The 26,550-nt window shown below is 41.0% G+C and overlaps 16 non-coding genes across 16 annotated transcripts; all 16 read left to right on the forward strand.

The window, feature by feature from the left end:
• The first annotated feature begins 802 nt into the window (after nt 1–802).
• On the forward strand, nt 803–875 carry trnar-ucu. Its single transcript has one exon. It is a non-coding gene; the product is annotated as a tRNA-Arg (tRNA).
• A 4,490-nt stretch (nt 876–5,365) lies between these two features.
• trnar-ucu lies at nt 5,366–5,438 on the forward strand. Its single transcript has one exon. It is a non-coding gene; the product is annotated as a tRNA-Arg (tRNA).
• Nucleotides 5,439–9,415: 3,977 nt separating this feature from the next.
• trnar-ucu lies at nt 9,416–9,488 on the forward strand. Its single transcript has one exon. It is a non-coding gene; the product is annotated as a tRNA-Arg (tRNA).
• A 912-nt stretch (nt 9,489–10,400) lies between these two features.
• Nucleotides 10,401–10,473, forward strand: trnar-ucu. The gene has a single exon. It is a non-coding gene; the product is annotated as a tRNA-Arg (tRNA).
• Nucleotides 10,474–11,207: 734 nt separating this feature from the next.
• On the forward strand, nt 11,208–11,280 carry trnar-ucu. Its single transcript has one exon. It is a non-coding gene; the product is annotated as a tRNA-Arg (tRNA).
• Nucleotides 11,281–13,697: 2,417 nt separating this feature from the next.
• trnar-ucu lies at nt 13,698–13,770 on the forward strand. Its single transcript has one exon. It is a non-coding gene; the product is annotated as a tRNA-Arg (tRNA).
• An 808-nt stretch (nt 13,771–14,578) lies between these two features.
• trnar-ucu lies at nt 14,579–14,651 on the forward strand. The gene has a single exon. It is a non-coding gene; the product is annotated as a tRNA-Arg (tRNA).
• Nucleotides 14,652–15,436: 785 nt separating this feature from the next.
• Nucleotides 15,437–15,509, forward strand: trnar-ucu. Its single transcript has one exon. It is a non-coding gene; the product is annotated as a tRNA-Arg (tRNA).
• A 768-nt stretch (nt 15,510–16,277) lies between these two features.
• trnar-ucu lies at nt 16,278–16,350 on the forward strand. Its single transcript has one exon. It is a non-coding gene; the product is annotated as a tRNA-Arg (tRNA).
• Nucleotides 16,351–16,887: 537 nt separating this feature from the next.
• Nucleotides 16,888–16,960, forward strand: trnar-ucu. The gene has a single exon. It is a non-coding gene; the product is annotated as a tRNA-Arg (tRNA).
• Nucleotides 16,961–18,908: 1,948 nt separating this feature from the next.
• trnar-ucu lies at nt 18,909–18,981 on the forward strand. The gene has a single exon. It is a non-coding gene; the product is annotated as a tRNA-Arg (tRNA).
• A 571-nt stretch (nt 18,982–19,552) lies between these two features.
• trnar-ucu lies at nt 19,553–19,689 on the forward strand. Its single transcript has 2 exons — nt 19,553–19,589; nt 19,654–19,689. It is a non-coding gene; the product is annotated as a tRNA-Arg (tRNA).
• A 537-nt stretch (nt 19,690–20,226) lies between these two features.
• On the forward strand, nt 20,227–20,299 carry trnar-ucu. Its single transcript has one exon. It is a non-coding gene; the product is annotated as a tRNA-Arg (tRNA).
• A 1,531-nt stretch (nt 20,300–21,830) lies between these two features.
• trnar-ucu lies at nt 21,831–21,903 on the forward strand. Its single transcript has one exon. It is a non-coding gene; the product is annotated as a tRNA-Arg (tRNA).
• Nucleotides 21,904–22,474: 571 nt separating this feature from the next.
• trnar-ucu lies at nt 22,475–22,547 on the forward strand. The gene has a single exon. It is a non-coding gene; the product is annotated as a tRNA-Arg (tRNA).
• A 2,370-nt stretch (nt 22,548–24,917) lies between these two features.
• trnar-ucu lies at nt 24,918–24,990 on the forward strand. Its single transcript has one exon. It is a non-coding gene; the product is annotated as a tRNA-Arg (tRNA).
• Nucleotides 24,991–26,550: the final 1,560 nt, after the last annotated feature.

Here is a 26,550-nt window from a genome sequence, read left to right on the forward strand (position 1 = left end):
ATAAAAAAGGAGAATTTCATGGGCATGTTGCCCTCCGAAATGCAATTTTTTTTACAACTGCTTCTATCAATGAATGCAAATTCCTGTGGAGGAAGAGAGATCAGCACGTGACACAGAGTTTGATGGATTGAAGCTTTCTGATTCAATTTTTAGAAATGAAGATTTAACTGGGATAAAAAAGGAGAATTTCATGGGCATGTTGCCATCCGAAATGCAATTTTTTTTACAACTGCTTCTATCAATGAATGCAAATTCCTGTGGAGGAAGAGAGATCAGCACGTGACACAGAGTTTGATGGATTGAAGCTTTCCGATTCAATTTTTAGAAATGAAGATTTAACTGGGATAAAAAAGGAGAATTTCATGGGCATGTTGCCCTCCGAAATGCAATTTTTTTTACAACTGCTTCTATCAGTTCATATAGGTCATGCTGATCACACATTTCCACAGTGACTTTAGACACTGACCGCCTAATCCATTTATTGTGAGTTCAAGTATTGTTTTGGGGTACCTGAAAGTGGAGGGATGAAGTGGAAGTGTGCAGGGCAGTTAACCAAGTGATTTATGGATCGAAACCATCCTCTGCTATTCAGTTTGCTTTAGCAATGAAGTGGAAACAGAAATATTAAACCTTAATTTCATGGGCATGTCTCAGTGCCCTCCGTGATTATTTTTTGACTGCTTCTGTCAGTTTGTACAGGTCATGCTGATTACAGAAGCGAAGCGGAAGCGTGATGTCTACTTTAGCCACGTGTACGATCGGTCGAAACCACTCTCTGCTATCCACTTCATTTTCAGCAAGTGCCCCAGTGGCCTAATGGATAAGGCACTGGCCTTCTAAGCTAGGGATTGTGGGTTCGAGTCCCATCTGGGGTGGATGAATGCAAATTCCTGTGTAGGAAGAGAGATCAGCACGTGACACAGAGTTTGATGGATTGAAGCTTTCTGATTCAATTTTTAGAAATGAAGATTTAACTGGGATAAAAAAGGAGAATTTCATGGGCATGTTGCCCTCCGAAATGCAATTTTTTTTTACAACTGCTTCTATCAATGAATGCAAATTCCTGTGGAGGAAGAGAGATCAGCACGTGACACAGAGTTTGATGGATTGAAGCTTTCCGATTCAATTTTTAGAAATGAAGATTTAACTGGGATAAAAAAGGAGAATTTCATGGGCATGTCTCTGTGCCATCCGAAATGCAATTTTTTTTACAACTGCTTCTATCAATGAATGCAAATTCCTGTGGATGAAGAGAGATCAGCACATGACACAGAGTTTGATGGATTGAAGCTTTCCGATTCAATTTTTAGAAATGAAGATTTAACTGGGATAAAAAAGGAGAATTTCATGGGCATGTTGCCCTCCGAAATGCAATTTTTTTTACAACTGCTTCTATCAGTTCGTATAGGTCATGCTGATCACACATTTCCACAGTGACTTTAGACACTGACCGCCTAATCCATTTATTGTGAGTTCAAGTATTGTTTTGGGGTACCTGAAAGTGGAGGGATGAAGTGGAAGTGTGCAGGGCAGTTAACCAAGTGATTTATGGATCGAAACCATCCTCTGCTATTCAGTTTGCTTTAGCAATGAAGTGGAAACAGAAATATTAAACCTTAATTTCATGGGCATGTCTCAGTGCCCTCCGTGATTATTTTTTGACTGCTTCTGTCAGTTTGTACAGCTCATGCTGATTACAGAAGCGAAGCGGAAGCGTGATGTCTACTTTAGCCACGTGTACGATCGGTCGAAACCACTCTCTGCTATCCACTTCATTTTCAGCAAGTTCCCCAGTGGCCTAATGGCACTGGCCTTCTAAGCCAGGGATTGTGGGTTCGAGTCCCATCTGGGGTGGATGAATGCAAATTCCTGTGGAGGAAGAGAGATCAGCACGTGACACAGAGTTTGATGGATTGAAGCTTTCCGATTCAATTTTTAGAAATGAAGATTTAACTGGGATAAAAAAGGAGAATTTCATGGGCATGTCTCTGTGCCATCCGAAATGCAATTTTTTTTACAACTGCTTCATTCAATGAATGCAAATTCCTGTGGATGAAGAGAGATCAGCACATGACACAGAGTTTGATGGATAGAAGCTTTCCGATTCAATTTTTAGAAATGAAGATTTAACTGGGATAAAAAAGGAGAATTTCATGGGCATGTTGCCCTCCGAAATGCAATTTTTTTTACAACTGCTTCTATCAGTTCATATAGGTCATGCTGATCACACATTTCCACAGTGACTTTAGACACTGACCGCCTAATCCATTTATTGTGAGTTCAAGTATTGTTTTGGGGTACCTGAAAGTGGAGGGATGAAGTGGAAGTGTGCAGGGCAGTTAACCAAGTGATTTATGGATCGAAACCATCCTCTGCTATTCAGTTTGCTTTAGCAATGAAGTGGAAACAGAAATATTAAACCTTAATTTCATGGGCATGTCTCAGTGCCCTCCGTGATTATTTTTTGACTGCTTCTGTCAGTTTGTACAGCTCATGCTGATTACAGAAGCGAAGCGGAAGCGTGATGTCTACTTTAGCCACGTGTACGATCGGTCGAAACCACTCTCTGCTATCCACTTCATTTTCAGCAACTGCCCCAGTGGCCTAATGGCACTGGCCTTCTAAGCCAGGGATCGTGGGTTCGAGTCCCATCTGGGGTGGATGAATGCAAATTCCTGTGGAGGAAGAGAGATCAGCACGTGACACAGAGTTTGATGGATTGAAGCTTTCCGATTCAATTTTTAGAAATGAAGATTTAACTGGGATAAAAAAGGAGAATTTCATGGGCATGTCTCTGTGCCATCCGAAATGCAATTTTTTTTACAACTGCTTCTATCAATGAATGCAAATTCCTGTGGAGGAAGAGAGATCAGCACGTGACACAGAGTTTGATGGATTGAAGCTTTCCGATTCAATTTTTAGAAATGAAGATTTAACTGGGATAAAAAAGGAGAATTTCATGGGCATGTCTCTGTGCCATCCGAAATGCAATTTTTTTTACAACTGCTTCTATCAATGAATGCAAATTCCTGTGGAGGAAGAGAGATCAGCACGTGACACAGAGATTGATGGATTGAAGCTTTCCGATTCAATTTTTAGAAATGAAGATTTAACTGGGATAAAAAAGGAGAATTTCATGGGCATGTTGCCCTCCGAAATGCAATTTTTTTTACAACTGCTTCTATCAGTTCATATAGGTCATGCTGATCACACATTTCCACAGTGACTTTAGACACTGACCGCCTAATCCATTTATTGTGAGTTCAAGTATTGTTTTGGGGTACCTGAAAGTGGAGGGATGAAGTGGAAGTGTGCAGGGCAGTTAACCAAGTGATTTATGGATCGAAACCATCCTCTGCTATTCAGTTTGCTTTAGCAATGAAGTGGAAACAGAAATATTAAACCTTAATTTCATGGGCATGTCTCAGTGCCCTCCGTGATTATTTTTTGACTGCTTCTGTCAGTTTGTACAGCTCATGCTGATTACAGAAGCGAAGCGGAAGCGTGATGTCTACTTTAGCCACGTGTACGATCGGTCGAAACCACTCTCTGCTATCCACTTCATTTTCAGCAAGTGCCCCAGTGGCCTAATGGCACTGGCCTTCTAAGCCAGGGATTGTGGGTTCGAGTCCCATCTGGGGTGGATGAATGCAAATTCCTGTGGAGGAAGAGAGATCAGCACGTGACACAGAGTTTGATGGATTGAAGCTTTCCGATTCAATTTTTAGAAATGAAGATTTAACTGGGATAAAAAAGGAGAATTTCATGGGCATGTCTCTGTGCCATCCGAAATGCAATTTTTTTTACAACTGCTTCTATCAATGAATGCAAATTCCTGTGGATGAAGAGAGATCAGCACATGACACAGAGTTTGATGGATTGAAGCTTTCCGATTCAATTTTTAGAAATGAAGATTTAACTGGGATAAAAAAGGAGAATTTCATGGGCATGTTGCCCTCCGAAATGCAATTTTTTTTACAACTGCTTCTATCAGTTCATATAGGTCATGCTGATCACACATTTCCACAGTGACTTTAGACACTGACCGCCTAATCCATTTATTGTGAGTTCAAGTATTGTTTTGGGGTACCTGAAAGTGGAGGGATGAAGTGGAAGTGTGCAGGGCAGTTAACCAAGTGATTTATGGATCGAAACCATCCTCTGCTATTCAGTTTGCTTTAGCAATGAAGTGGAAACAGAAATATTAAACCTTAATTTCATGGGCATGTCTCAGTGCCCTCCGTGATTATTTTTTGACTGCTTCTGTCAGTTTGTACAGCTCATGCTGATTACAGAAGCGAAGCGGAAGCGGGATGTCTACTTTAGCCACGTGTACGATCGGTCGAAACCACTCTCTGCTATCCACTTCATTTTCAGCAAGTGCCCCAGTGGCCTAATGGCACTGGCCTTCTAAGCCAGGGATTGGGGGTTCAAGTCCCATCTGGGGTGGATGAATGCAAATTCCTGTGGAGGAAGAGAGATCAGCACATGACACAGAGTTTGATGGATTGAAGCTTTCCGATTCAATTTTTAGAAATGAAGATTTAACTGGGATAAAAAAGGAGAATTTCATGGGCATGTCTCTGTGCCATCCGAAATGCAATTTTTTTTACAACTGCTTCTATCAATGAATGCAAATTCCTGTGGAGGAAGAGAGATCAGCACGTGACACAGAGTTTGATGGATTGAAGCTTTCCGATTCAATTTTTAGAAATGAAGATTTAACTGGGATAAAAAAGGAGAATTTCATGGGCATGTCTCTGTGCCATCCGAAATGCAATTTTTTTTACAACTGCTTCTATCAATGAATGCAAATTCCTGTGGAGGAAGAGAGATCAGCACGTGACACAGAGATTGATGGATTGAAGCTTTCCGATTCAATTTTTAGAAATGAAGATTTAACTGGGATAAAAAAGGAGAATTTCATGGGCATGTTGCCCTCCGAAATGCAATTTTTTTTACAACTGCTTCTATCAGTTCATATAGGTCATGCTGATCACACATTTCCACAGTGACTTTAGACACTGACTGCCTAATCCATTTATTGTGAGTTCAAGTATTGTTTTGGGGTACCTGAAAGTGGAGGGATGAAGTGGAAGTGTGCAGGGCAGTTAACCAAGTGATTTATGGATCGAAACCATCCTCTGCTATTCAGTTTGCTTTAGCAATGAAGTGGAAACAGAAATATTAAACCTTAATTTCATGGGCATGTCTCAGTGCCCTCTGTGATTATTTTTTGACTGCTTCTGTCAGTTTGTACAGGTCATGCTGATTACAGAAGCGAAGCGGAAGCGTGATGTCTACTTTAGCCACGTGTACGATCGGTCGAAACCACTCTCTGCTATCCACTTCATTTTCAGCAAGTGCCCCAGTGGCCTAATGGATAAGGCACTGGCCTTCTAAGCCAGGGATTGTTGGTTCGAGTCCCATCTGGGGTGGATGAATGTGAATTCCTGTGGAGGAAGAGAGATCAGCACATAAAAAAGAGTTTGATGGAAAAAAAAATATTTGAATTCAATTTTTAGAAATGAAGATTTAACTGGGATAAAAAAGGAGAATTTCATGGGCATGTCTCTGTGCCATCCGAAATGCAATTTTTTTTACAACTGCTTCTATCAGTTCATATAGGTCATGCTGATCACACATTTCCACAGTGACTTTAGACACTGACCGCCTAATCCATTTATTGTGAGTTCAAGTATTGTTTTGGGGTACCTGAAAGTGGAGGGATGAAGTGGAAGTGTGCAGGGCAGTTAACCAAGTGATTTATGGATCGAAACCATCCTCTGCTATTCAGTTTGCTTTAGCAATGAAGTGGAAACAGAAATATTAAACCTTAATTTCATGGGCATGTCTCAGTGCCCTCCGTGATTATTTTTTGACTGCTTCTGTCAGTTTGTACAGGTCATGCTGATTACAGAAGCGAAGCGGAAGCGTGATGTCTACTTTAGCCACGTGTACGATCGGTCGAAACCACTCTCTGCTATCCACTTCATTTTCAGCAAGTGCCCCAGTGGCCTAATGGCACTGGCCTTCTAAGCCAGGGATTGTGGGTTCGAGTCCCATCTGGGGTGGATGAATGCAAATTCCTGTGGAGGAAGAGAGATCAGCACGTGACACAGAGTTTGATGGATTGAAGCTTTCCGATTCAATTTTTAGAAATGAAGATTTAACTGGGATAAAAAAGGAGAATTTCATGGGCATGTCTCTGTGCCATCCGAAATGCAATTTTTTTTACAACTGCTTCTATCAATGAATGCAAATTCCTGTGGATGAAGAGAGATCAGCACATGACACAGAGTTTGATGGATTGAAGCTTTCCGATTCAATTTTTAGAAATGAAGATTTAACTGGGATAAAAAAGGAGAATTTCATGGGCATGTTGCCCTCCGAAATGCAATTTTTTTTACAACTGCTTCTATCAGTTCATATAGGTCATGCTGATCACACATTTCCACAGTGACTTTAGACACTGACCGCCTAATCCATTTATTGTGAGTTCAAGTATTGTTTTGGGGTACCTGAAAGTGGAGGGATGAAGTGGAAGTGTGCAGGGCAGTTAACCAAGTGATTTATGGATCGAAACCATCCTCTGCTATTCAGTTTGCTTTAGCAATGAAGTGGAAACAGAAATATTAAACCTTAATTTCATGGGCATGTCTCAGTGCCCTCCGTGATTATTTTTTGACTGCTTCTGTCAGTTTGTACAGCTCATGCTGATTACAGAAGCGAAGCGGAAGCGTGATGTCTACTTTAGCCACGTGTACGATCGGTCGAAACCACTCTCTGCTATCCACTTCATTTTCAGCAAGTGCCCCAGTTGCCTAATGGCACTGGCCTTCTAAGCCAGGGATTGTGGGTTCGAGTCCCATCTGGGGTGGATGAATGCAAATTCCTGTGGAGGAAGAGAGATCAGCACGTGACACAGAGTTTGATGGATTGAAGCTTTCCGATTCAATTTTTAGAAATGAAGATTTAACTGGGATAAAAAAGGAGAATTTCATGGGCATGTCTCTGTGCCATCCGAAATGCAATTTTTTTTACAACTGCTTCTATCAATGAATGCAAATTCCTGTGGAGGAAGAGAGATCAGCACGTGACACAGAGTTTGATGGATTGAAGCTTTCCGATTCAATTTTTAGAAATGAAGATTTAACTGGGATAAAAAAGGAGAATTTCATGGGCATGTCTCTGTGCCATCCGAAATGCAATTTTTTTTACAACTGCTTCTATCAATGAATGCAAATTCCTGTGGATGAAGAGAGATCAGCACATGACACAGAGTTTGATGGATTGAAGCTTTCCGATTCAATTTTTAGAAATGAAGATTTAACTGGGATAAAAAAGGAGAATTTCATGGGCATGTTGCCCTCCGAAATGCAATTTTTTTTACAACTGCTTCTATCAGTTCATATAGGTCATGCTGATCACACATTTCCACAGTGACTTTAGACACTGACCGCCTAATCCATTTATTGTGAGTTCAAGTATTGTTTTGGGGTACCTGAAAGTGGAGGGATGAAGTGGAAGTGTGCAGGGCAGTTAACCAAGTGATTTATGGATCGAAACCATCCTCTGCTATTCAGTTTGCTTTAGCAATGAAGTGGAAACAGAAATATTAAACCTTAATTTCATGGGCATGTCTCAGTGCCCTCCGTGATTATTTTTTGACTGCTTCTGTCAGTTTGTACAGCTCATGCTGATTACAGAAGCGAAGCGGAAGCGTGATGTCTACTTTAGCCACGTGTACGATCGGTCGAAACCACTCTCTGCTATCCACTTCATTTTCAGCAAGTGCCCCAGTTGCCTAATGGCACTGGCCTTCTAAGCCAGGGATTGTGGGTTCGAGTCCCATCTGGGGTGGATGAATGCAAATTCCTGTGGAGGAAGAGAGATCAGCACGTGACACAGAGTTTGATGGATTGAAGCTTTCCGATTCAATTTTTAGAAATGAAGATTTAACTGGGATAAAAAAGGAGAATTTCATGGGCATGTCTCTGTGCCATCCGAAATGCAATTTTTTTTACAACTGCTTCTATCAATGAATGCAAATTCCTGTGGAGGAAGAGAGATCAGCACGTGACACAGAGTTTGATGGATTGAAGCTTTCCGATTCAATTTTTAGAAATGAAGATTTAACTGGGATAAAAAAGGATAATTTCATGGGCATGTTGCCCTCCGAAATGCAATTTTTTTTACAACTGCTTCTATCAGTTCATATAGGTCATGCTGATCACACATTTCCACAGTGACTTTAGACACTGACCGCCTAATCCATTTATTGTGAGTTCAAGTATTGTTTTGGGGTACCTGAAAGTGGAGGGATGAAGTGGAAGTGTGCAGGGCAGTTAACCAAGTGATTTATGGATCGAAACCATCCTCTGCTATTCAGTTTGCTTTAGCAATGAAGTGGAAACAGAAATATTAAACCTTAATTTCATGGGCATGTCTCAGTGCCCTCCGTGATTATTTTTTGACTGCTTCTGTCAGTTTGTACAGGTCATGCTGATTACAGAAGCGAAGCGGAAGCGTGATGTCTACTTTAGCCTCGTGTACGATCGGTCGAAACCACTCTCTGCTATCCACTTCATTTTCAGCAAGTTCCCCAGTGGCCTAATGGATAAGGCACTGGCCTTCTAAGCCAGGGATTGTGGGTTCGAGTCCCATCCGGGGTGGATGAATGCAAATTCCTGTGTAGGAAGAGAGATCAGCACGTGACACAGAGTTTGATGGATTGAAGCTTTCTGATTCAATTTTTAGAAATGAAGATTTAACTGGGATAAAAAAGGAGAATTTCATGGGCATGTTGCCCTCCGAAATGCAATTTTTTTTTACAACTGCTTCTATCAATGAATGCAAATTCCTGTGGAGGAAGAGAGATCAGCACGTGACACTGAGTTTGATGGATTGAAGCTTTCCGATTCAATTTTTAGAAATGAAGATTTAACTGGGATAAAAAAGGAGAATTTCATGGGCATGTCTCTGTGCCATCCGAAATGCAATTTTTTTTACAACTGCTTCTATCAGTTCATATAGGTCATGCTGATCACACATTTCCACAGTGACTTTAGACACTGACCGCCTAATCCATTTATTGTGAGTTCAAGTATTGTTTTGGGGTACCTGAAAGTGGAGGGATGAAGTGGAAGTGTGCAGGGCAGTTAACCAAGTGATTTATGGATCGAAACCATCCTCTGCTATTCAGTTTGCTTTAGCAATGAAGTGGAAACAGAAATATTAAACCTTAATTTCATGGGCATGTCTCAGTGCCCTCCGTGATTATTTTTTGACTGCTTCTGTCAGTTTGTACAGCTCATGCTGATTACAGAAGCGAAGCGGAAGCGTGATGTCTACTTTAGCCACGTGTACGATCGGTCGAAACCACTCTCTGCTATCCACTTCATTTTCAGCAAGTGCCCCAGTGGCCTAATGGATAAGGCACTGGCCTTCTAAGCCAGGGATTGTGGGTTTGAATCCCATCTGGGGTGGATGAATGCAAATTCCTGTGGAGGAAGAGAGATCAGCACGTGACACAGAGTTTGATGGATTGAAGCTTTCTGATTCAATTTTTAGAAATGAAGATATAACTGGGATAAAAAAGGAGAATTTCATGGGCATGTCTCTGTGCCATCCGAAATGAATTTTTTTTTTACAACTGCTTCTATCAATGAATGCAAATTCCTGTGGAGGAAGAGAGATCAGCACGTGACACAGAGTTTGATGGATTGAAGCTTTCCGATTCAATTTTTAGAAATGAAGATTTAACTGGGATAAAAAAGGAGAATTTCATGGGCATGTTGCCCTCCGAAATGCAATTTTTTTTACAACTGCTTCTATCAATGAATGCAAATTCCTGTGGAGGAAGAGAGATCAGCACGTGACACAGAGTTTGATGGATTGAAGCTTTCCGATTCAATTTTTAGAAATGAAGATTTAACTGGGATAAAAAAGGAGAATTTCATGGGCATGTTGCCCTCCGAAATGCAATTTTTTTTACAACTGCTTCTATCAGTTCATATAGGTCATGCTGATCACACATTTCCACAGTGACTTTAGACACTGACCGCCTAATCCATTTATTGTGAGTTCAAGTATTGTTTTGGGGTACCTGAAAGTGGAGGGATGAAGTGGAAGTGTGCAGGGCAGTTAACCAAGTGATTTATGGATCGAAACCATCCTCTGCTATTCAGTTTGCTTTAGCAATGAAGTGGAAACAGAAATATTAAACCTTAATTTCATGGGCATGTCTCAGTGCCCTCCGTGATTATTTTTTGACTGCTTCTGTCAGTTTGTACAGCTCATGCTGATTACAGAAGCGAAGCGGAAGCGTGATGTCTACTTTAGCCACGTGTACGATCGGTCGAAACCACTCTCTGCTATCCACTTCATTTTCAGCAAGTGCCCCAGTGGCCTAATGGATAAGGCACTGGCCTTCTAAGCCAGGGATTGTGGGTTCGAGTCCCATCTGGGGTGGATGAATGCAAATTCCTGTGTAGGAAGAGAGATCAGCACGTGACACAGAGTTTGATGGATTGAAGCTTTCTGATTCAATTTTTAGAAATGAAGATTTAACTGGGATAAAAAAGGAGAATTTCATGGGCATGTTGCCATCTGAAATGCAATTTTTTTTACAACTGCTTCTATCAATGAATGCAAATTCCTGTGGAGGAAGAGAGATCAGCACGTGACACAGAGTTTGATGGATTGAAGCTTTCCGATTCAATTTTTAGAAATGAAGATTTAACTGGGATAAAAAAGGAGAATTTCATGGGCATGTTGCCCTCCGAAATGCAATTTTTTTTACAACTGCTTCTATCAGTTCATATAGGTCATGCTGATCACACATTTCCACAGTGACTTTAGACACTGACCGCCTAATCCATTTATTGTGAGTTCAAGTATTGTTTTGGGGTACCTGAAAGTGGAGGGATGAAGTGGAAGTGTGCAGGGCAGTTAACCAAGTGATTTATGGATCGAAACCATCCTCTGCTATTCAGTTTGCTTTAGCAATGAAGTGGAAACAGAAATATTAAACCTTAATTTCATGGGCATGTCTCAGTGCCCTCCGTGATTATTTTTTGACTGCTTCTGTCAGTTTGTACAGCTCATGCTGATTACAGAAGCGAAGCGGAAGCGTGATGTCTACTTTAGCCACGTGTACGATCGGTCGAAATCACTCTCTGCTATCCACTTCATTTTCAGCAAGTGCCCCAGTGGCCTAATGGATAAGGCACTGGCCTTCTAAGCCAGGGATTGTGGGTTCGAGTCCCATCTGGGGTGGATGAATGCAAATTCCTGTGTAGGAAGAGAGATCAGCACGTGACACAGAGTTTGATGGATTGAAGCTTTCTGATTCAATTTTTAGAAATGAAGATTTAACTGGGATAAAAAAGGAGAATTTCATGGGCATGTTGCCATCTGAAATGCAATTTTTTTTACAACTGCTTCTATCAATGAATGCAAATTCCTGTGGAGGAAGAGAGATCAGCACGTGACACAGAGTTTGATGGATTGAAGCTTTCCGATTCAATTTTTAGAAATGAAGATTTAACTGGGATAAAAAAGGAGAATTTCATGGGCATGTTGCCCTCCGAAATGCAATTTTTTTTACAACTGCTTCTATCAGTTCATATAGGTCATGCTGATCACACATTTCCACAGTGACTTTAGACACTGACCGCCTAATCCATTTATTGTGAGTTCAAGTATTGTTTTGGGGTACCTGAAAGTGGAGGGATGAAGTGGAAGTGTGCAGGGCAGTTAACCAAGTGATTTATGGATCGAAACCATCCTCTGCTATTCAGTTTGCTTTAGCAATGAAGTGGAAACAGAAATATTAAACCTTAATTTCATGGGCATGTCTCAGTGCCCTCCGTGATTATTTTTTGACTGCTTCTGTCAGTTTGTACAGCTCATGCTGATTACAGAAGCGAAGCGGAAGCGTGATGTCTACTTTAGCCACGTGTACGATCGGTCGAAATCACTCTCTGCTATCCACTTCATTTTCAGCAAGTGCCCCAGTGGCCTAATGGATAAGGCCTTATGAGCCAGGGATTGTGGGTTCGAGTCCCATCTGGGGTGGATGAATGCAAATTCCTGTGTAGGAAGAGAGATCAGCACGTGACACAGAGTTTGATGGATTGAAGCTTTCTGATTCAATTTTTAGAAATGAAGATTTAACTGGGATAAAAAAGGAGAATTTCATGGGCATGTTGCCATCTGAAATGCAATTTTTTTTACAACTGCTTCTATCAATGAATGCAAATTCCTGTGGAGGAAGAGAGATCAGCACGTGACACAGAGTTTGATGGATTGAAGCTTTCCGATTCAATTTTTAGAAATGAAGATTTAACTGGGATAAAAAAGGAGAATTTCATGGGCATGTTGCCCTCCGAAATGCAATTTTTTTTACAACTGCTTCTATCAGTTCATATAGGTCATGCTGATCACACATTTCCACAGTGACTTTAGACACTGACCGCCTAATCCATTTATTGTGAGTTCAAGTATTGTTTTGGGGTACCTGAAAGTGGAGGGATGAAGTGGAAGTGTGCAGGGCAGTTAACCAAGTGATTTATGGATCGAAACCATCCTCTGCTATTCAGTTTGCTTTAGCAATGTTTAGCAAAATGGATTAGGCGGTCAGTGTCTAAAGTCACTGTGGAAATGTGTGATCAGCATGACCTATATGAACTGATAGAAACAGAAATATTAAACCTTAATTTCATGGGCATGTCTCAGTGCCCTCCGTGATTATTTTTTGACTGCTTCTGTCAGTTTGTACAGCTCATGCTGATTACAGAAGCGAAGCGGAAGCGTGATGTCTACTTTAGCCACGTGTACGATCGGTCGAAACCACTCTCTGCTATCCACTTCATTTTCAGCAAGTGCCCCAGTGGCCTAATGGATAAGGCACTGGCCTTCTAAGCCTGGGATTGTGGGTTTGAGTCCCATCTGGGGTGGATGAATGCAAATTCCTGTGGAGGAAGAGAGATCAGCACGTGACACAGAGTTTGATGGATTGAAGCTTTCTGATTCAATTTTTAGAAATGAAGATTTAACTGGGATAAAAAAGGAGAATTTCATGGGCATGTTGCCCTCCGAAATGCAATTTTTTTTTACAACTGCTTCTATCAATGAATGCAAATTCCTGTGGAGGAAGAGAGATCAGCACGTGACACAGAGTTTGATGGATTGAAGCTTTCCGATTCAATTTTTAGAAATGAAGATTTAACTGGGATAAAAAAGGAGAATTTCATGGGCATGTTGCCCTCCGAAATGCAATTTTTTTTACAACTGCTTCTATCAGTTCATATAGGTCATGCTGATCACACATTTCCACAGTGACTTTAGACACTGACCGCCTAATCCATTTATTGTGAGTTCAAGTATTGTTTTGGGGTACCTGAAAGTGGAGGGATGAAGTGGAAGTGTGCAGGGCAGTTAACCAAGTGATTTATGGATCGAAACCATCCTCTGCTATTCAGTATGCTTTAGCAATGAAGTGGAAACAGAAATATTAAACCTTAATTTCATGGGCATGTCTCAGTGCCCTCCGTGATTATTTTTTGACTGCTTCTGTCAGTTTGTACAGCTCATGCTGATTACAGAAGCGAAGCGGAAGCGTGATGTCTACTTTAGCCACGTGTACGATCGGTCGAAACCACTCTCTGCTATCCACTTCATTTTCAGCAAGTGCCCCAGCGGCCTAATGGATAAGGCACTGGCCTTCTAAGCCAGGGATTGTGGGTTCGAGTCCCATCTGGGGTGGATGAATGCAAATTCCTGTGTAGGAAGAGAGATCAGCACGTGACAAAGAGTTTGATGGATTGAAGCTTTCTGATTCAATTTTTAGAAATGAAGATTTAACTGGGATAAAAAAGGAGAATTTCATGGGCATGTTGCCATCTGAAATGCATTTTTTTTTACAACTGCTTCTATCAATGAATGCAAATTCCTGTGGAGGAAGAGAGATCAGCACGTGACACAGAGTTTGATGGATTGAAGCTTTCCGATTCAATTTTTAGAAATGAAGATTTAACTGGGATAAAAAAGGAGAATTTCATGGGCATGTTGCCCTCTGAAATGCAATTTTTTTTACAACTGCTTCTATCAGTTCATATAGGTCATGCTGATCACACATTTCCACAGTGACTTTAGACACTGACCGCCTAATCCATTTATTGTGAGTTCAAGTATTGTTTTGGGGTACCTGAAAGTGGAGGGATGAAGTGGAAGTGTGCAGGGCAGTTAACCAAGTGATTTATGGATCGAAACCATCCTCTGCTATTCAGTTTGCTTTAGCAATGTTTAGCAAAATGGATTAGGCGGTCAGTGTCTAAAGTCACTGTGGAAATGTGTGATCAGCATGACCAAAAAGAACTGATAGAAACAGAAATATTAAACCTTAATTTCATGGGCATGTCTCAGTGCCCTCCGTGATTATTTTTTGACTGCTTCTGTCAGTTTGTACAGCTCATGCTGATTACAGAAGCGAAGCGGAAGCGTGATGTCTACTTTAGCCACGTGTACGATCGGTCGAAACCACTCTCTGCTATCCACTTCATTTTCAGCAAGTGCCCCAGTGGCCTAATGGATAAGGCACTGGCCTTCTAAGCCAGGGATTGTGGGTTTGAGTCCCATCTGGGGTGGATGAATGCAAATTCCTGTGGAGGAAGAGAGATCAGCACATGACACAGAGTTTGATGGATTGAAGCTTTCTGATTCAATTTTTAGAAATGAAGATTTAACTGGGATAAAAAAGGAGAATTTCATGGGCATGTTGCCCTCCGAAATGCAATTTTTTTTTACAACTGCTTCTATCAATGAATGCAAATTCCTGTGGAGGAAGAGAGATCAGCACGTGACACAGAGTTTGATGGATTGAAGCTTTCCGATTCAATTTTTAGAAATGAAGATTTAACTGGGATAAAAAAGGAGAATTTCATGGGCATGTTGCCCTCCGAAATGCAATTTTTTTTACAACTGCTTCTATCAGTTCATATAGGTCATGCTGATCACACATTTCCACAGTGACTTTAGACACTGACCGCCTAATCCATTTATTGTGAGTTCAAGTATTGTTTTGGGGTACCTGAAAGTGGAGGGATGAAGTGGAAGTGTGCAGGGCAGTTAACCAAGTGATTTATGGATCGAAACCATCCTCTGCTATTCAGTATGCTTTAGCAATGAAGTGGAAACAGAAATATTAAACCTTAATTTCATGGGCATGTCTCAGTGCCCTCCGTGATTATTTTTTGACTGCTTCTGTCAGTTTGTACAGCTCATGCTGATTACAGAAGCGAAGCGGAAGCGTGATGTCTACTTTAGCCACGTGTACGATCGGTCGAAACCACTCTCTGCTATCCACTTCATTTTCAGCAAGTACCCCAGTGGCCTAATGGATAAGGCACTGGCCTTCTAAGCCAGGGATTGTGCCCCAGTGGCCTAATGGATAAGGCACTGGCCTTCTAAGCCAGGGATTGTGGGTTCGAGTCCCATCTGGGGTGGATGAATGCAAATTCCTGTGTAGGAAGAGAGATCAGCACGTGACACAGAGTTTGATGGATTGAAGCTTTCTGATTCAATTTTTAGAAATGAAGATTTAACTGGGATAAAAAAGGAGAATTTCATGGGCATGTTGCCATCTGAAATGCAATTTTTTTTACAACTGCTTCTATCAATGAATGCAAATTCCTGTGGAGGAAGAGAGATCAGCACGTGACCCAGAGTTTGATGGATTGAAGCTTTCCGATTCAATTTTTAGAAATGAAGATTTAACTGGGATAAAAAAGGAGAATTTCATGGGCATGTTGCCCTCCGAAATGCATTTTTTTTTACAACTGCTTCTATCAGTTCATATAGGTCATGCTGATCACACATTTCCACAGTGACTTTAGACACTGACCGCCTAATCCATTTATTGTGAGTTCAAGTATTGTTTTGGGGTACCTGAAAGTGGAGGGATGAAGTGGAAGTGTGCAGGGCAGTTAACCAAGTGATTTATGGATCGAAACCATCCTCTGCTATTCAGTTTGCTTTAGCAATGAAGTGGAAACAGAAATATTAAACCTTTAGCAATGAAGTGGAAACAGAAATATTAAACCTTAATTTCATGGGCATGTCTCAGTGCCCTCCGTGATTATTTTTTGACTGCTTCTGTCAGTTTGTACAGGTCATGCTGATTACAGAAGCGAAGCGGAAGCGTGATGTCTACTTTAGCCACGTGTACGATCAGTTAAAACCACTCTCTGCTATCCACTTCATTTTCAGCAAGTGCCCCAGTGGCCTAATGGATAAGGCACTGGCCTTCTAAGCCAGGGATTGTGGGTTCGAGTCCCATCTGGGGTGGATGAATTCAAATTCCTGTGGAATAAAAAAGAGATTGAAGATTTCCAATTCAATTTTTAGAAATGAAGATTTAACTGGGATAAAAAAGGAGAATTTCATGGGCATGTTGCCCTCCGAAATGCAATTTTTTTTACAACTGCTTCTATCAGTTCATATAGGTCATGCTGATCACACATTTCCACAGTGACTTTAGACACTGACCGCCTAATCCATTTATTGTGAGTTCAAGTATTGTTTTGGGGTACCTGAAAGTGGAGGGATGAAGTGGAAGTGTGCAGGGCAGTTAACCAAGTGGTTTATGGATCGAAACCATCCTCTGCAATTCAGTTTGCTTTAGCAATGAAGTGGAAACAGAAATATTAAACCTTAATTTCATGGGCATGTCTCAGTGCCCTCCGTGATTATTTTTTGACTGCTTCTGTCAGTTTGTACAGGTCATGCTGATTACAGAAGCGAAGCGGAAGCGTGATGTCTACTTTAGCCACGTGTACGATCAGTTAAAACCACTCTCTGCTATCCACTTCATTTTCAGCAAGTGCCCCAGTGGCCTAATGGATAAGGCACTGGCCTTCTAAGCCAGGGATTGTGGGTTCGAGTCCCATCTGGGGTGGATGAATGCAAATTCCTGTGGAGGAAGAGAGATCAGCACATAAAAAAGAGTTTGATGGAAAAAAAATAATTTGAATTCAATTTTTAGAAATGAAGATTTAACTGGGATAAAAAAGGAGAATTTCATGGGCATGTCTCTGTGCCATCCGAAATGCAATTTTTTTTACAACTGCTTCTATCAATGAATGCAAATTCCTGTGGAGGAAGAGAGATCAGCACGTGATACAGAGTTTGATGGATTGAAGCTTTCCGATTCAATTTTTAGAAATGAAGATTTAACTGGGATAAAAAAGGAGAATTTCATGGGCATGTTGCCCTCCGAAATGCAATTTTTTTTACAACTGCTTCTATCAGTTCATATAGGTCATGCTGATCACACATTTCCACAGTGACTTTAGACACTGACCGCCTAATCCATTTATTGTGAGTTCAAGTATTGTTTTGGGGTACCTGAAAGTGGAGGGATGAAGTGGAAGTGTGCAGGGCAGTTAACCAAGTGATTTATGGATCGAAACCATCCTCTGCAATTCAGTTTGCTTTAGCAATGAAGTGGAAACAGAAATATTAAACCTTAATTTCATGGGCATGTCTCAGTGCCCTCCGTGATTATTTTTTGACTGCTTCTGTCAGTTTGTACAGGTCATGCTGATTACAGAAGCGAAGCGGAAGCGTGATGTCTACTTTAGCCACGTGTACGATCGGTCGAAACCACTCTCTGCTATCCACTTCATTTTCAGCAAGTGCCCCAGTGGCCTAATGGATAAGGCACTGGCCTTCTGGAGGAAGAGAGATCAGCACGTGATACAGAGTTTGATGGTTTGAAGCTTTCCGATTCAATTTTTAGAAATGAAGATTTAACTGGGATAAAAAAGGAGAATTTCATGGGCATGTTGCCCTCCGAAATGCAATTTTTTTTACAACTGCTTCTATCAGTTCATATAGGTCATGCTGATCACACATTTCCACAGTGACTTTAGACACTGACCGCCTAATCCATTTATTGTGAGTTCAAGTATTGTTTTGGGGTACCTGAAAGTGGAGGGATGAAGTGGAAGTGTGCAGGGCAGTTAACCAAGTGATTTATGGATCGAAACCATCCTCTGCAATTCAGTTTGCTTTAGCAATGAAGTGGAAACAGAAATATTAAACCTTAATTTCATGGGCATGTCTCAGTGCCCTCCGTGATTATTTTTTGACTGCTTCTGTCAGTTTGTACAGGTCATGCTGATTACAGAAGCGAAGCGGAAGCGTGATGTCTACTTTAGCCACGTGTACGATCGGTCGAAACCACTCTCTGCTATCCACTTCATTTTCAGCAAGTGCCCCAGTGGCCTAATGGATAAGGCACTGGCCTTCTAAGCCAGGGATTGTGGGTTCGAGTCCCATCTGAATGTGAATTCCTGTCGAGGAAGAGAGATCAGCACATAAAAAAGAGTTTGATGGAAAAAAAATAATTTGAATTCAATTTTCAGAAATGAAGATTTAACTGGGATAAAAAAGGAGAATTTCATGGGCATGTTGCCCTCCGAAATGCAATTTTTTTTACAACTGCTTCTATCAGTTCATATAGGTCATGCTGATCACACATTTCCACAGTGACTTTAGACACTGACCGCCTAATCCATTTATTGTGAGTTCAAGTATTGTTTTGGGGTACCTGAAAGTGGAGGGATGAAGTGGAAGTGTGCAGGGCAGTTAACCAAGTGATTTATGGATCGAAACCATCCTCTGCTATTCAGTTTGCTTTAGCAATGAAGTGGAAACAGAAATATTAAACCTTAATTTCATGGGCATGTCTCAGTGCCCTCCGTGATTATTTTTTGACTGCTTCTGTCAGTTTGTACAGGTCATGCTGATTACAGAAGCGAAGCGGAAGCGTGATGTCTACTTTAGCCACGTGTACGATCGGTCGAAACCACTCTCTGCTATCCACTTCATTTTCAGCAAGTGCCCCAGTGGCCTAATGGATAAGGCACTGGCCTTCTAAGCCAGGGATTGTGGGTTCGAGTCCCATCTGGGGTGGATGAATTCAAATTCCTGTGGAATAAAAAAGAGATTGAAGATTTCCAATTCAATTTTTAGAAATGAAGATTTAACTGGGATAAAAAAGGAGAATTTCATGGGCATGTTGCCCTCCGAAATGCATTTTTTTTTACAACTGCTTCTATCAGTTCATATAGGTCATGCTGATCACACATTTCCACAGTGACTTTAGACACTGACCGCCTAATCCATTTATTGTGAGTTCAAGTATTGTTTTGGGGTACCTGAAAGTGGAGGGATGAAGTGGAAGTGTGCAGGGCAGTTAACCAAGTGATTTATGGATCGAAACCATCCTCTGCTATTCAGTTTGCTTTAGCAATGAAGTGGAAACAGAAATATTAAACCTTTAGCAATGAAGTGGAAACAGAAATATTAAACCTTAATTTCATGGGCATGTCTCAGTGCCCTCCGTGATTATTTTTTGACTGCTTCTGTCAGTTTGTACAGGTCATGCTGATTACAGAAGCGAAGCGGAAGCGTGATGTCTACTTTAGCCACGTGTACGATCAGTTAAAACCACTCTCTGCTATCCACTTCATTTTCAGCAAGTGCCCCAGTGGCCTAATGGATAAGGCACTGGCCTTCTACAATCCATTTATTGTGAGTTCAAGTATTGTTTTGGGGTACCTGAAAGTGGAGGGATGAAGTGGAAGCCAGGGATTGTGGGTTCGAGTCCCATCTGGGGTGGATGAATTCAAATTCCTGTGGAATAAAAAAGAGATTGAAGATTTCCAATTCAATTTTTAGAAATGAAGATTTAACTGGGATAAAAAAGGAGAATTTCATGGGCATGTTGCCCTCCGAAATGCATTTTTTTTTACAACTGCTTCTATCAGTTCATATAGGTCATGCTGATCAAACATTTCCACAGTGACTTTAGACACTGACCGCCTAATCCATTTATTGTGAGTTCAAGTATTGTTTTGGGGTACCTGAAAGTGGAGGGATGAAGTGGAAGTGTGCAGGGCAGTTAACCAAGTGATTTATGGATCGAAACCATCCTCTGCAATTCAGTTTGCTTTAGCAATGAAGTGGAAACAGAAATATTAAACCTTAATTTCATGGGCATGTCTCAGTGCCCTCCGTGATTATTTTTTGACTGCTTCTGTCAGTTTGTACAGGTCATGCTGATTACAGAAGCGAAGCGGAAGCGTGATGTCTACTTTAGCCACGTGTACGATCGGTCGAAACCACTCTCTGCTATCCACTTCATTTTCAGCAAGTGCCCCAGTGGCCTAATGGATAAGGCACTGGCCTTCTAAGCCAGGGATTGTGGGTTCGAGTCCCATCTGGGGTGGATGAATGCAAATTCCTGTGGAGGAAGAGAGATCAGCACATAAAAAAGAGTTTGATGGAAAAAAAATAATTTGAATTCAATTTTTAGAAATGAAGATTTAACTGGGATAAAAAAGGAGAATTTCATGGGCATGTCTCTGTGCCATCCGAAATGCAATTTTTTTTACAACTGCTTCGATCAATGAATGCAAATTCCTGTGGAGGAAGAGAGATCAGCACGTGATACAGAGTTTGATGGATTGAAGCTTTCCGATTCAATTTTTAGAAATGAAGATTTAACTGGGATAAAAAAGGAGAATTTCATGGGCATGTTGCCCTCCGAAATGCAATTTTTTTTACAACTGCTTCTATCAGTTCATATAGGTCATGCTGATCACACATTTCCACAGTGACTTTAGACACTGACCGCCTAATCCATTTATTGTGAGTTCAAGTATTGTTTTGGGGTACCTGAAAGTGGAGGGATGAAGTGGAAGTGTGCAGGGCAGTTAACCAAGTGATTTATGGATCGAAACCATCCTCTGCAATTCAGTTTGCTTTAGCAATGAAGTGGAAACAGAAATATTAAACCTTAATTTCATGGGCATGTCTCAGTGCCCTCCGTGATTATTTTTTGACTGCTTCTGTCAGTTTGTACAGGTCATGCTGATTACAGAAGCGAAGCGGAAGCGTGATGTCTACTTTAGCCACGTGTACGATCGGTCGAAACCACTCTCTGCTATCCACTTCATTTTCAGCAAGTGCCCCAGTGGCCTAATGGATAAGGCACTGGCCTTCTGGAGGAAGAGAGATCAGCACGTGATACAGAGTTTGATGGTTTGAAGCTTTCCGATTCAATTTTTAGAAATGAAGATTTAACTGGGATAAAAAAGGAGAATTTCATGGGCATGTCTCTGTGCCATCCGAAATGCAATTTTTTTTACAACTGCTTCTATCAATGAATGCAAATTCCTGTGGAGGAAGAGAGATCAGCACGTGACACAGAGTTTGATGGATTGAAGATTTCCGATTCAATTTTTAGAAATGAAGATTTAACTGGGATAAAAAAGGAGAATTTCATGGGCATGTTGCCCTCCGAAATGCAATTTTTTTTACAACTGCTTCTATCAGTTCATATAGGTCATGCTGATCACACATTTCCACAGTGACTTTAGACACTGACCGCCTAATCCATTTATTGTGAGTTCAAGTATTGTTTTGGGGTACCTAAAAGTGGAGGGATGAAGTGGAAGTGTGCAGGGCAGTTAACCAAGTGATTTATGGATCGAAACCATCCTCTGCTATTCAGTTTGCTTTAGCAATGAAGTGGAAACAGAAATATTAAACCTTTAGCAATGAAGTGGAAACAGAAATATTAAACCTTAATTTCATGGGCATGTCTCAGTGCCCTCCGTGATTATTTTTTGACTGCTTCTGTCAGTTTGTACAGGTCATGCTGATTACAGAAGCGAAGCGGAAGCGTGATGTCTACTTTAGCCACGTGTACGATCAGTTAAAACCACTCTCTGCTATCCACTTCATTTTCAGCAAGTGCCCCAGTGGCCTAATGGATAAGGCACTGGCCTTCTAAGCCAGGGATTGTGGGTTCGAGTCCCATCTGGGGTGGATGAATTCAAATTCCTGTGGAATAAGAAAGAGATTGAAGATTTCCAATTCAATTTTTAGAAATGAAGATTTAACTGGGATAAAAAAGGAGAATTTCATGGGCATGTTGCCCTCCGAAATGCATTTTTTTTTACAACTGCTTCTATCAGTTCATATAGGTCATGCTGATCACACATTTCCACAGTGACTTTAGACACTGACCGCCTAATCCATTTATTGTGAGTTCAAGTATTGTTTTGGGGTACCTGAAAGTGGAGGGATGAAGTGGAAGTGTGCAGGGCAGTTAACCAAGTGATTTATGGATCGAAACCATCCTCTGCTATTCAGTTTGCTTTAGCAATGAAGTGGAAACAGAAATATTAAACCTTTAGCAATGAAGTGGAAACAGAAATATTAAACCTTAATTTCATGGGCATGTCTCAGTGCCCTCCGTGATTATTTTTTGACTGCTTCTGTCAGTTTGTACAGGTCATGCTGATTACAGAAGCGAAGCGGAAGCGTGATGTCTACTTTAGCCACGTGTACGATCAGTTAAAACCACTCTCTGCTATCCACTTCATTTTCAGCAAGTGCCCCAGTGGCCTAATGGATAAGGCACTGGCCTTCTAAGCCAGGGATTGTGGGTTCGAGTCCCATCTGGGGTGGATGAATTCAAATTCCTGTGGAATAAAAAAGAGATTGAAGATTTCCAATTCAATTTTTAGAAATGAAGATGAAATGAATGCAAATTCCTGTGGAGGAAGAGAGATCAGCACATAAAAAAGAGTTTGATGGAAAAAAAATAATTTGAATTCAATTTTTAGAAATGAAGATTTAACTGGGATAAAAAAGGAGAATTTCATGGGCATGTCTCTGTGCCATCCGAAATGCAATTTTTTTTACAACTGCTTCTATCAATGAATGCAAATTCCTGTGGAGGAAGAGAGATCAGCACGTGATACAGAGTTTGATGGATTGAAGCTTTCCGATTCAATTTTTAGAAATGAAGATTTAACTGGGATAAAAAAGGAGAATTTCATGGGCATGTTGCCCTCCGAAATGCAATTTTTTTTACAACTGCTTCTATCAGTTCATATAGGTCATGCTGATCACACATTTCCACAGTGACTTTAGACACTGACCGCCTAATCCATTTATTGTGAGTTCAAGTATTGTTTTGGGGTACCTGAAAGTGGAGGGATGAAGTGGAAGTGTGCAGGGCAGTTAACCAAGTGATTTATGGATCGAAACCATCCTCTGCAATTCAGTTTGCTTTAGCAATGAAGTGGAAACATAAATATTAAACCTTAATTTCATGGGCATGTCTCAGTGCCCTCCGTGATTATTTTTTGACTGCTTCTGTCAGTTTGTACAGGTCATGCTGATTACAGAAGCGAAGCGGAAGCGTGATGTCTACTTTAGCCACGTGTACGATCGGTCGAAACCACTCTCTGCTATCCACTTCATTTTCAGCAAGTGCCCCAGTGGCCTAATGGATAAGGCACTGGCCTTCTAAGCCAGGGATTGTGGGTTCGAGTCCCATCTGAATGTGAATTCCTGTCGAGGAAGAGAGATCAGCACATAAAAAAGAGTTTGATGGAAAAAAAATAATTTGAATTCAATTTTCAGAAATGAAGATTTAACTGGGATAAAAAAGGAGAATTTCATGGGCATGTTGCCCTCCGAAATGCAATTTTTTTTACAACTGCTTCTATCAGTTCATATAGGTCATGCTGATCACACATTTCCACAGTGACTTTAGACACTGACCGCCTAATCCATTTATTGTGAGTTCAAGTATTGTTTTGGGGTACCTGAAAGTGGAGGGATGAAGTGGAAGTGTGCAGGGCAGTTAACCAAGTGATTTATGGATCGAAACCATCCTCTGCAATTCAGTTTGCTTTAGCAATGAAGTGGAAACAGAAATATTAAACCTTAATTTCATGGGCATGTCTCAGTGCCCTCCGTGATTATTTTTTGACTGCTTCTGTCAGTTTGTACAGGTCATGCTGATTACAGAAGCGAAGCGGAAGCGTGATGTCTACTTTAGCCACGTGTACGATCGGTCGAAACCACTCTCTGCTATCCACTTCATTTTCAGCAAGTGCCCCAGTGGCCTAATGGATAAGGCACTGGCCTAATGGATAAGGCACTGGCCTAATGGATAAGGCACTGGCCTAATGGATAAGGCACTGGCCTAATGGATAAGGCACTGGCCTTCTAAGCCAGGGATTGTGGGTTCGAGCCCCATCTGGGGTGGATGAATGCAAATTCCTGTGGAGGAAGAGAGATGAGCACATAAAAAAGAGTTTGATGGAAAAAAAATAATTTGAATTCAATTTTTAGAAATGAAGATTTAACTGGGATAAAAAAGGAGAATTTCATGGGCATGTCTCTGTGCCATCCGAAATGCAATTTTTTTTACAACTTTCTTCTATCAATGAATGCAAATTCCTGTGGAGGAAGAGAGATCAGCACGTGACACAGAGTTTGATGGATTGAAGATTTCCGATTCAATTTTTAGAAATGAAGATTTAACTGGGATAAAAAAGGAGAATTTCATGGGCATGTTGCCCTCCGAAATGCAATTTTTTTTACAACTGCTTCTATCAGTTCATATAGGTCATGCTGATCACACATTTCCACAGTGACTTTAGACACTGACCGCCTAATCCATTTATTGTGAGTTCAAGTATTGTTTTGGGGTACCTAAAAGTGGAGGGATGAAGTGGAAGTGTGCAGGGCAGTTAACCAAGTGATTTATGGATCGAAACCATCCTCTGCTATTCAGTTTGCTTTAGCAATGAAGTGGAAACAGAAATATTAAACCTTTAGCAATGAAGTGGAAACAGAAATATTAAACCTTAATTTCATGGGCATGTCTCAGTGCCCTCCGTGATTATTTTTTGACTGCTTCTGTCAGTTTGTACAGGTCATGCTGATTACAGAAGCGAAGCGGAAGCGTGATGTCTACTTTAGCCACGTGTACGATCAGTTAAAACCACTCTCTGCTATCCACTTCATTTTCGTAAAGTGCCCCAGTGGCCTAATGGATAAGGCACTGGCCTTCTAAGCCAGGGATTGTGGGTTCGAGTCCCATCTGGGGTGGATGAATTCAAATTCCTGTGGAAATTTTGGAATTTTGGAAATGATGGAAAAAAAATAATTTGAAATCAATTTTTAGAAATAAAGATTTAACTGGGATAAAAAAGGAGAATTTCATGGGCATGTCTCTGTGCCATCCGAAATGCAATTTTTTTTACAACTGCTTCTATCGATGAATGCAAATTCCTGTTGAGGAAGAGAGATCAGCACGTGACACAGAGTTTGATGGATTGAAGATTTCCGATTCAATTTTTAGAAATGAAGATTTAACTGGGATAAAAAAGGAGAATTTCATGGGCATGTTGCCCTCCGAAATGCAATTTTTTTTACAACTGCTTCTATCAGTTCATATAGGTCATGCTGATCACACATTTCCACAGTGACTTTAGACACTGACCGCCTAATCCATTTATTGTGAGTTCAAGTATTGTTTTGGGGTACCTGAAAGTGGAGGGATGAAGTGGAAGTGTGCAGGGCAGTTAACCAAGTGATTTATGGATCGAAACCATCCTCTGCTATTCAGTTTGCTTTAGCAATGAAGTGGAAACAGAAATATTAAACCTTAATTTCATGGGCATGTCTCAGTGCCCTCCGTGATTATTTTTTGACTGCTTCTGTCAGTTTGTACAGGTCATGCTGATTACAGAAGCGAAGCGGAAGCGTCGCTGTTTAGCCCCCTAGCTTGCAAAAAGTATTTTTCTCTCTCCCTGTTGGTCTAGTGGTTAGGATTCGGTTATTTTACCACCGCGGCCTGGGTTTGATTCCCGCTCAGGGAATGACTTGCTTTTGGGTAAACACTAGGCATGAGTCAAAAACTTGGAAGAACTACAGAAAAAGTTATACTCTTCTGAGTCAGCGACCTAAGGACTCTTGCAATCTCGAGAACCATCTGCTGCTCTACCAACATTCCTGTCAAATGTCAACAAGTGAAGATTTCTTCTCTCAGGGAAATATATTTTTTTGTCAAGCACATGTCATGGTACACTGCTGTCAAAAAGTTGGCGTAAGCCACAAGAAAAAGTACAATCCTTCACCTTCAAGCCGGATTTGAAACAGCGACTTAAGGATTACAGAAATTTCATCTACAGTCCTCTGCTCTACCAACTGAGCTATCGTATGATAAAAAATGTAGTCAAACGCCATCACCTAGATGGTCAGAGGTTTGGCAGAAGCATATGTTCCCTTTAAGAAATTAATCTGCTGAGTTTGGTGGTTTCTTGGAGCTGCTGAGGATTGCCCCAAGGTCTTCGTACGTTCAACTAATGCTCTATTCCTCTGAGCTACATCCCTTAGATTGCAAGTAGTTGCGTTTGGGATTAGACAAAAAGTGAGCAGAGGAATAAAATCGCTGTTTAGCCCCCTCACTGCAAAATGCATTTTTTTCTCTCCCTGTTGGTCTAGTGGTTAGGATTCATTTATTTTACCACCGAGGCCTGGGTTTTATTCCCGCTCAGGGAATGACTTGCTTTTGGGGAAACACTAGGCATAAGTGAAAAACTTGGCACAACTGCAGAAAAAGTTATACTCTTCTGAGTCAGCGACCTATGGACTGTTGCAATCTCG

Source organism: Oncorhynchus mykiss, chromosome 21 (genome assembly GCF_013265735.2).
Source record: "Oncorhynchus mykiss isolate Arlee chromosome 21, USDA_OmykA_1.1, whole genome shotgun sequence".
Taxonomy (NCBI): Eukaryota; Metazoa; Chordata; class Actinopteri; order Salmoniformes; family Salmonidae; genus Oncorhynchus; species Oncorhynchus mykiss.